Raw genomic sequence first — 11236 nt, forward strand, 5'->3', positions numbered from 1 at the left:
TCTTCAACCTCCCCACTATGGGCAGTCAGGAACCCCACCCAGTTAAATAAAATTTTAAAAAGAACATTCCATTTATTCATCCTCCAGGAGTCTATTCCAAGGGAAGACTCGAATGACCCAGGCGTTAGCCGCGGGGCAGCGCCAAAAAGTGAGCTAGGGCGAGGTGACTTTCTCAAGGCCACACAGCTCAACGGCGGGTGATTCAACTCGGTACCTTTCGGGTACGAAGCAAAGACCGTACCACAGAGCCACGCAGCCCCTAAACTCAGTAGACGAGTTTTCTCGACTGTAGTTATTTTGTGATCCAGCTTACGTTATATCTAAAACAAAAACAAAAACCAGTGCGGAAAACAGACATAGGGGGATAGAAGACACAGTATGCACCTCCCTGCCCAATATGGGATGTCAGGAACCCCACACAGTATATGGGGAAAAAGCCACAGTGTTTAACCCCCCCCCCCCCTCCCCTGACCACTATGGGAGGTCAAGAACCCCACCCAATTAAATAAAATTTAAAAAGATACCATTCCTTTTATTCATCCTCCAGGGGAAATTTGTCTTTAGGGTCTATTCCAAGGGAAGACTGGAATAACCAATGCGTCAGCCACAGAGCAGCGCCGCAAATTGAGCTGGGGCTGGAACAGATGTAGATTCCAAGAGCAAACTATCAGGGTACATAGTTTGAGATCACCTAAAAGTCTCATACAGACACAAGCCCAGGTCCCCACTAAGAGGAACACACTCAAATGTTTATAAATCATATATAATACATAAAACTTAATACAGTGCATAACAGAAGGATGATTTACAGGGGAAAAATACAATCTCCCAAAACTATACACGACTGTTTCCCTCGAGTTTTCTCGACTGTAGTCATTTTGTGATCAATGCAGCGGCAGTATGTACAGACACAGGTCCCCACTAAGAGAAACACACTCCAATGTGTACAAATCATATATAAAACATAATACAGTGCATAACAGAAAGATGATTTACAAGGGAAAAATACAACCTCCCAAAATTAACTATACATTTGACTGCTTCCAACCCAGCCAGGGTATCCGGCCAGGGCTTGGACAAAACCAGTAATCTCATTCCAAAACAAAGACAGAAAGCATGTTGGAAAACAGACATAGAGGGATAAATACACAGTATGTACCTCCCTGCCCAGTATGAGCGGTCAGGAACCCCACCCAGTATAAGGGGATAGAAGAAATAGTATGTAACCCCCCCCCCACTATTGGCGGTCAGGAACCCCACCCAGTTAAAGAAAATTCCCTTTTTTATCCACCAGGAGTCTATTCCATGGGAAAACTGCCCACTGTGGGAGGTCAGGAACCCCACGCAGTAGAAGACAGGTCAGGAACCCCCCCCCCCCCCCCACCTCCCCCTCTCTCTCCTGTCTACTATGCGAGGTCATGAACCCCACCCAGTTAAATAAAATATAGAATAAAATCCCTTTATTCATTCCCCAGGGGAAATTTGTCTTTAGGGTTTATTCCAAGGGAAGACTGGAATAACCAAGGCGTTAGACGCAGAGCAGCGCCGCAAAGGGAGCTAGGGCGGGAACAGACGTAGATTCCAAAAGCACACTATCAGTGTACTTAGTTTGAGATGATCACCCGAAAGTATCATACAGACACAGGTCCCCACTAAGAGAAACACACTCCAATGTGTACAAATCATATATATAAAACATAATACAGTGCATAACAGAGAGATGATTTACAAGGAAAAAATACAACCTCCCAAAATTAACTATACATTTGACTGCTTCCAACCAAGCCAGGGTATCCGGCCAGGGCTAGGACAAAACCAAGTAATCTCATTCCAAAACAAAGACAGAAAGCATGTTGGAAAACAGACATAGAGGGATAGAATACACAGTATGTACCTCCCTGCCCGGTATGAGCAGTCAGGAACCCCGCCCAGTATAAGGGGATAGAAGAAACAGTATGTCCCCCCCCCCCCCCCACTATGGGCGGTCAGGAACCCCACCCAGTTAAAGAAAATTTTAAAAAGGAAATGCCCTTTTTATCCACCAGGAGTCTATTCCATGGGAAAACTGCTCACTGTGGGAGGTCAGGAACCGCACCCAGTAGAAGACAGGTTAGGAACCCCCCCCCCCCCCCCTCTCTCTCTCTCTCTCTCTCTCTTTCCTGTCTACTATGCGAGGTCAAGAACCCCACCCAGTTAAATAAAATATAGAATAAATTCCCTTTATTAATTCCCCAGGAGTCTATTCCAAGGGAAGACTGGAATAACCCAGGCGTTATCCGTAGAGCAGCGCCGCAATGTAAGCTAGGGCGAGGTGACTTGCTCAAGGGCACACAACGCAGCGGCGGGAGATTGAACCAAGTAATCCCTTTCCAAGACCAAGACGAAAAGCATATTGGAAAAAAGACATAGGGGGATAGAATACACAGTATGTACCTCCAGGCCCAGTATGGGAGGTCAGGAACCCCACCCAGTATAGTGGGAAAGAAGAAACAGTATGTACCCTCCCCCCCCCCCCCCTCCCCCCCGCTCCCCACTGTGGGCGCTTAGGAACCCCACCCAGTTAAATAAAATTTAAAAAAGGAAATTCCCTTTATACATCCCCCAGGAGTCTATTCCAAGGGCAGACTGGAATAACCCAGGCGTTAGCCGCAGAGCAGCGCCGCAAAGTGAGGTAGGGCGAGGTGACTTATTCAAGGCCACACATGGCAGCGGCGGGAGATTGAACTCGCTACCTTTCGGGTAGGAAGCAAAGACCGCACCACTGAGCCACGCTGCCTCTAATCTGCAAAACTCTAAAACTCAGTAGACTAGTTTTTATCGACTGTAGTAATTTTCTGATCTAGCTTACGTTCTATCTAAAACAAAAACAAAAACATGTGCGGAAAATAGACATAGGGGGATAGAATACACAGTATGTACCTCCCTACCTACTATGGGAGGTTAGGAACCCCACACAGTATATGGGATAAATAATATATACAATTCCCTTTATTCATCCCCCAGGGGAAATTTGTCTTTAGGGTCTATTCCAAAGGAAGACTGGAATAACCAAGGCGTTAGTCGCAGAGCAGCGCAGCAAATTGAGCTAGGGCGGGAACAGATGTAGATTCCAAGAGCACATTATCAGTGTACTTAGTTTTAAGATCACCCAAAAGTCTCATACAGACCCAAGCACAGGTCCCCACTATGAGGAACACACTCAAATGTTTACAAATCATATATAATACATAAAACATAATACAGTGCATAACAGAAAGATGATTTACAAGGGAAAAATACAATCTCCCAAAACTAACTATACATTTGACTGTTTCCCTCCCAACCAGGGCGAGGACAAAACAAGTAATCTCATTCCAAGACCAAGACAGAAAGCATGTTGGAAAAAAGACATAGGGGGATAGAATACACAGTATGTACCCCACCCCCCACCCCCAACCCCACCCACCCCCACTTTGGGAGGTCAGGAACACCACCCAGTTAAATAAAATTTAAAAAAGAAAATTCTCTTTATTCATCCCCCGGGAGTCTATTCCAAGGGAAGACTGGAATAACCCAGGCATTAATCGCAGATCAACCCCAAAAAGTGAACAAGGGCGAGGTGACTTGTACAAGGCCACACAACGCAGCGGCAGATGATTGAACTCGGTACCTTTCGGGTAGAAGCAAAGACCGTACCACTGAGCCACGCTGCCCCTAATCTGCAAAACTCTACAACTCAGAAGACGAGTTTTTTTGACTGTAGTTATTTTGTGATCCAGCTTACGTTATATCTAAAACAAAAACAAAAACCTGGGCGGATTATATTCCTAATATAAATATGAAACACACATGAACTCACAGAAACTCACTCACTCTCACTCTCTCTCTCTCTCTCTCTCTCTCTCTCTCTCTCTCTCTCTCTCTCTCTCTCTCTCTCTCTCTCTCTCTCTCTCTCTCTCTCTCTCTCTCTCTCTCTCTCTCTCCTCTCTCTCTCTATCTCTCTCTCTTTCTCTCTCTGTCTCTCTCTCTCTCTCTCACACACACACACACACACACATACACATAGCGAGCGAGCGAGAGGGAGGGAGAGAGAGAGAGAGAGAGAGAGAGAGAGAGAGAGAGAGAGAGAGAGAGAACACATAATTTTGACATTGAAATAAGAGTTAAGATTCGTTATCAATAGTGTTCAGATGTCAAATGAACATTTGAAGAAAGATCTCCAGTCCCAAAAACATCCGATGAAGAGTTGTTCGCTTTCTGACATAGTTCCATTGCTGTATGTAAAATCACCCACATAGAAGATTTGATGATGATCTACAATAGGAGAAAGAAAAGTAATGGATGGTGAGTCTCTCTTGTCATTTGGGTACAATTAAAAAACTTTACATTGATTCATATAAGAGAAATCTTTAATGATGTACAAGAGAACCGGAGGTCAGTCATATATCATGCTATAATCCGAATCAAAACCGGGTAGTTTATATATATACTAAACAAATATTGGACAATATTAGACCACGCATAGAGTTACGGCCACCTTATTGTACAAGCACAATCAAGGATTGTACAAATGCGATATGAAAAGAGAATCACACTGTTTATGGTCAGGTGAGAGATTTAAAACGTAATATTTTTGTGCGGCTATGCGATACAGTGGTATGACACTTGCCTTCGGATCGGAAAGTCCTCGGTTCTGAGCGGTGCGTTGTTGAGTCCTTAGAAAATGCTCTTTACTCACATTCTCTCACCGAACTGAAACGTAAAACGAGTATGGTCATTAACAACGTCGTCCCTGTGCGCAGAAATTGCAGTATCGCAAAACAGGCGCCATGTCTCGTCGATATTTAGTGTTGCTGTTGCTTGCTTGTAAAGCGATTTGAGCACGTTTAGTGGATATTGCTCTATATTAAAGCTTGACGGAGACACAAGACCATTACAAGGAGATACGCCAGAATTAAAATAGTTTCATTTTGTTCTGTTTTCTTATTGGTCTTACGGAGGTTACGTCATTTTAAGATCATTTCAACGCTTATAATAGGAGGACGTGGATAGTAAAAATAAGTAATTGATTTACCATTAAAAGCACCCAAGAAAATGTAAGAGGGGACTGATTCAAATAGGTGGAATAGAAGTAGTGTCCAAGGACAAAATTTAAAACATCCTTTCATTCATCCTAAGGGAAAATTATTCTTTACAAGCTCAATGGAAATTATTCTTTACAGGCTGTCTGGAGAAAATATCAAGATATTCAGGAAACTGGACTTGATAACAGGACCTACATCACCCTCTTCCATAGTGATTTGATGCTTAGAGAGAGTGAGAGAGAGAGAGAGAGAGAGAGAGAGAGAGAGAGAGAGAGAGAGAGAGAGAGAGAGAGATAGATAGAGAGAGAGAGAGAGAGAGAGAGAGAGAGAGAGAGAGAGTAAGGAGGGGGGGATACAACTTTTTCCTTATTTGATTGTTCATCTATTTGAGCTTGCAACATTTAGTTTTGTTTTTAAGGGTCTTACGGCGCTTGCAACACATTTAGGTCATATCAGCGCCAGGAAAAAGGAAGAAAATGGGAAATTAACAAGTTATAGAATTACAATTAAAGTACGAAAAAAGGAAGACAAAGGCCAATTGGTACAAGAACAGATATACAATCCGAGAAGAACAGATATACAATCCGAGAGCATACTTCCAGTGTACTTAGTTTGAGATAAACTAAATGTCTCATCCTGATACACGCACTTGTCTCAACTAAGAGAAACACACGCAAATGTTAACAAATCATAATATGTATATATATATATATATATATATATGTTATATATATATATATATATATATATATATATATATTATATATAATATATATATATGTAAATGAGGTCAACTACATTTAATAATTAATTACTAGTAACTTATCGATATGTTATAACATCTTTAAGACCATTAAAACAATTATATGCTAAACATGTGACATGTACACTTTTGTTAATATTCCCATTGTTTTGTTATTGACCTTGATTTGAGTTTTAGATGAATAAAATTTACTATTTTGGATGCCAGCAACAAGCCGATAAGTTCAAACAATATTTGAGTTATCGCTGAAACGTGCAAAGACTTGGGTTGTTCCAGCTTTCGTGAAGTAGTTCATTTTTCTTCAAATTTGGTAAAACTGATATCTGTGAATGTGTAACGCACCCCGCATGGTGGCAGTGTTTGTGCGCTCTACTCTTTTATGAAATTCACCTGGATATACTTATTTCTTTTTTTATGGATTTTATATTGGTTGTGAATCTTCCAGGTGTATATTTTATCCATTTTCATCAAACATCTTTTATGTATTTCAATATGTTTAACGATGCATGATATCTTAATTTTATCGACATTTTACCACTTCGAAATAGAGTTTTAATCAACGGACACTGTTTATATTGCCATCAATTCTATTTTTATAAACCAGGAGGCAATCGCGGAGGTTAATATAAACAAAGGTCAACATAAATAACCACGCCTCTCGGACAATCGTCATAATGTAAACAATGACAGTGGTTGGTAGACACAGCAAACTACACATGTTTTACTATCGATGATATGTGTTAAGTAAAATACCCACTGTACTACCGCTTGATCAATAGAATCAACACAGAAAACTATGTGTGAATTTAAACGTTTATAATATGATCTAGAAAACCATGTGATAACTAGTCACCCATTTTTCAATATAAAAACAATAACAACGATCAGATGGAGGTCGAATTCGTTCACGTTATTGTTTATAAACAACCAACTATGTTTGTCCGAGCACGTGTGAAGGTGTGTCACAAATTCCATGTTTTGATTGGTTAAAAATCTACTGGTTAATTGGACACCAACCAACAGTTCACTCACGACGCACACACCCGCCGGCTACACTGACACAAATACAGCTTGCCACCGACAAAACACACCATTACAGCAACACCAAAATGTATTCATGCGAGTGTCATCAAAACGTTAAGTGAGCTGATGTGAGTCACTCCGATAAATAATAACCAATGTCAGAAATACTTGGGGAACGACAAATATACCTTCTTCAGCAATATTTACGAATGGCGCAACATGTACCGATCACAAATAAATCGACACCAACACCAGAAAGAGAAAACACAAGAATAAATACAGCAGCATCAACACCTACGATGTGAAAACGTACAATTCTGTGCCTATCCAAATTTCAGATCAACAAAGCAAAACACCCCTCTGCTAGAACAGCATCACCATCAACGATGACCGCACCTCGAGTCAACGCAAATAAAAAAGACTGAAAATAAAAATACAATTAGAATTACCAACATAAACTGTTCTGTAATACGCTTTGACAAGAGACTAAAACGTGAATAAATAACAGAAATTTACAAATCAGATATTAGAATAAGAATAATAAGAATAAGGATCATAAGAATAATAAGAATAAGAATAAGGAGAATAGGAAGAAGAAGAAGAAGAATAGGAAGAAGAAGAAGAAGAAGAAGAAGAAGAAGAAGAAGAAGAAGAAGAAGAAGAAGAAGAAGAAGAAGAAGAAGAAGAAGAAGAAGAAGAAGAAGAAGAAGAAGAAGAAGAAGAAGAAGAAGAAGAAGAAGAAGAAGAAGAAGAAGAAGAAGAAGAAGAGAAGAAGAAGAAGAAGAAGAAGAAGAAGAAGAAGAAGAAGAAGAAGAAGAAGAAGAAGAAGAAGAAGAAGAAGAAGAAAAGAAGAAGAAAGAAGAAGAAGAAGAAGAAGAAGAAGAAGAAGAAGAAGAAGAAGAAGAAGAAGAAGAAGAAGAAGAAGAAGAAGAAGAAGAAGAAGAAGAAGAAGAAGAAGAAGAAGAAGAAGAAGAAGAAGAAGAAGAAGAAGAAGAAGAAGAAGAAGAAGAAGAAGAAGAAGAAGAAGGAGGAGGAGGAGGAGGAGGAGGAGGAGGAGGAGGAGGAAAAAGATAAGGAGATTGTTTTTTGTTTTGTTTTTTTAAGGGTTTTACGGCGCTTGCAACACATTTAGGTCATATCAGCGCCATTAAAAGGAAGAAATGGGATAGTGAAAAGTTCTAGAATTACAATTAAAGTGGCTAAGAAAAGGGAAGACAAAAGGGGAACTTGTTCAAATAGAAAACAGATGTAGATTCCAAGAGCACACTATCAAAATCCTTAGTTTAAGATCACCTAAAAGTCTCATCCAGACACAAGCACAGGTCTCGTCTAAAAATGTTTACAAATCATATTTAATATACATACAAAACAATACAGTGCGTAACAGAGAGATGTTTTACGAGGAAAAAAATATCATCTCCCAAAACTAAGTATATATACATTTGACTGTTTCCCCCTCAGCCAGGGTATCCAGCCAGGACCAGTGCAAAACCAAGAAAGCTCATTTCAAGACAAAGAAAGATATAGAGTGATAGAAGACAGAGTATGTACCTCCCTGCCCACTATGGAAGGTCAGGAACCCCACCCAGATAGATAAGAAGAAAAAGGAGGAGAAGAAGAAGGAAGAGATGGAGGAGAAGGAGGAGAAGAAGAAGAAGAAGAAGAAGAAGAAGAAGAAGAAGAAGAAGAAGAAGAAGAAGAAGAAGAAGAAGAAGAAGAAGAAGAAGAAGAAGAAGAAGAAGAAGAAGAAGAAGAAGAAGAAGAACCAGAACAAGAAGAAGAAATCTCAGACTACTTTCATTGACTGCTTCCAACAATTCTATTATCAATTCAACCAAAAACCATAGCAAAATAATATATATTGTCAACTTTGACGATTTCATCTACGGTGACAATTGCTCACTACAAAGTTTCTAAATTAATTATTATACTACTCATACACAAACAAGCGAACATACAAACACTCACACACACACACACTCACACACACACACACACAAACACACACACAAACACCGATAATTTCTGTAGTTATAATACGATTTTCACCCGGTACGATTGTTTATCCTGAATCGTCGTTACTGTGGGTGATAACACCACTTGAAGATGCTGATGATGATAACAAACGGATTTTTTAAAAATAAAAAAAACATCGTCATCAATAACTATAACGTAATTGTTGGTGCTTGAGCTGAAGTTCTGAATCTCGTTAGTGCTTTTGGCTTTAAAATGATACCCAACGGAGATGTAGAAAGGTGAAAGGCGAAAAAATTGAGTTAAACAATTTCAAAAAAAAAAACGATGCCCTGTAACAAAGACGACGAATCAATGACACAAGAAATAGGTGTAGTCTCAGTGACCTGGGTATGACTGCCCACGCCTGCTGTTACTCAAATATTTTCTCAGCTCACTTTTGATTTGGTAAGGGATGAGAAATTTATTGACAACTAATGTTTCAGACTGAGAAGCGATTTCCTGATCGACTGCGCATCCATATAGATATAATGAAGTTGACGTCACTCAGGTCTTTGTTATTGCTTTTTGCCATTCGCGTTTATGAGTAAGTCTCACTAAACTGTATTAACCAGACTATAAACGTTCACGGTTACACATAGTTTTGTGTGTTGGTCGTTTTATTTACGGATGTTGTCAGTTTCTTTGCCAAGCGCACAATATATTTGGATGACTTTCCAGTGTAAGTGTAAGGCGGACCCTCCATAGACCCACCACACAGAACGTCGGTAATTAACATGCCAAGGGCTTTGAATGCTCCCTCCATAGGACACACGACATCAACGGCAATCATCTTTGTTATTGTTTTTAGTCAGCCAATTTTTATGAGTAGTTCTCACTAAATTCGCGGCATTGACGCACATCATCGACGGTACGGTATCGATAGACGCGCCAAAGTAAACAACACATTTTCTTTATCATGGATTCCTCTGATGGATGATAAATTGATAAATTTAATCACACTTAAGAATAGAAAAGGAAGAAAAAAACGTATTATCATCATCATCATCATTAGACAAGCGTCCTAACCGAATGTTAAAAAGCAATTGCTCTTGTCCCTCTCGGCTCGATAGCTCAGTTGGTAGAGCATTCGCTTCACACGCAAAGGGACCGCGTGCAGTCGCGATTTTTCTGGACCCCCTGTCCACCCAGCAGTGATTGGATAGCTGGATTTGTTAGATCTGGCAGAAAGTACTTTGCGATAGACTCCTATAGCAAGCAATTACTATTGTCCGTTTCACGCAATAGAGACCGGGATAAATTCCGGCTCTATTGGCCTATTGACTCTGAACGACTTCTTTTTCGACTTTATTGTCCCTATCATGCTATAGAAACCAGGTTAAAAAATAGATAAATTGAGCTTTATATAGAGCAATATCGACTCAAAGCGCTTTACAAGGGGTCCCTGGTCAACAGCTGCATTTAACATGTAGGACGGGACATGAAGCATGTTAGGCGATATTACATTTTTCTGACAAAGACAACGCTGTTAACGGTCAGGTACTCATTTTACACCTGAGTACGATGAGAGAATGTCAATAAAGAGCCTTTTCCAAGGACTCCATTATGCGCCGAGCGCGAGGCTCGAACCCAGGACCTTCCGATCCGAAAGCGAGTGTCATACCACTAGATGACAGAGCCGCAACCAACGCCCTCTACAACAACATTAACTACTACTACTACTACTACTACTACTACTACTACTACTACTACTACTACTACTACTACTACTACTACTACTACTGCTACTACTACTAATACTACTACTACTACTAATACTAATACTACTACTACTGCTTTCGTCATCATCATCATCATCTTCATCATTATCATTGTTATTGTTATCATTATTTATATGTCTTATTATTATCATCATCATCATCGTCATTTATATTAATATTTAAAATAAGCTCAGCGGCAAGTAAACATAATTTCATGTCGATATCTTCCCAGATTTCTTTCCGTTGATCCTTGATGTGATATTCTGAGATTTTTGGGTCCCAAAGGAGGGGCCGGCTTCTCACAAATTCATAACTTTCTTTTTGTAGTCGTCCACCTTGACCACACGGGGCACAAAAAATGAGCAATGCTACAAACGGCGACATGTTTGTCTCAGGTTACGGCTGTGTTGTGCAGTGTATGGAGGGGGCTTTTATAATTTCTTGTTGTTCGTTCGTTTGTCTCGTGTGTTGTTTACTTTGTGAATCATTGTGATGAGTAGTACTCACTAAATACTATCAATCAGATCACAAACTTCAATAATTTTCTGTCTCTTGTCGTCCATCCTGACAAGACGCAACAAACCCCCCCCCCCCCCCCCCCCCCCAAAAAAAAAAAAAAAAAAAAAAAAAAAAAAAAACAAAAAGACCAAATG

At 40.0% G+C, this 11236-nt stretch overlaps 1 long non-coding RNA gene across 5 annotated transcripts in view; it reads right to left on the bottom strand.

Annotated features, from left to right (window-relative positions):
- Positions 1-3524: 3524 nt before the first annotated feature.
- LOC144964256 (uncharacterized) overlaps positions 3525-11236 on the bottom strand; it is an 18520-nt gene continuing 10808 nt past the window's right edge. For all 5 annotated transcript variants that reach the window (XR_013643788.1, XR_013643793.1, XR_013643791.1 and 2 more), the window contains one exon: positions 3525-4293. This is a non-coding gene — a long non-coding RNA (uncharacterized LOC144964256). The remainder of the gene's footprint in view (positions 4294-11236) is intronic.

Source organism: Berghia stephanieae, chromosome 1 (assembly GCF_034508935.2).
Source record: "Berghia stephanieae isolate SIO BIC M18660-M18661 chromosome 1, UCSD_Bste_1.3, whole genome shotgun sequence".
NCBI lineage: Eukaryota > Metazoa > Mollusca > Gastropoda > Nudibranchia > Aeolidiidae > Berghia > Berghia stephanieae.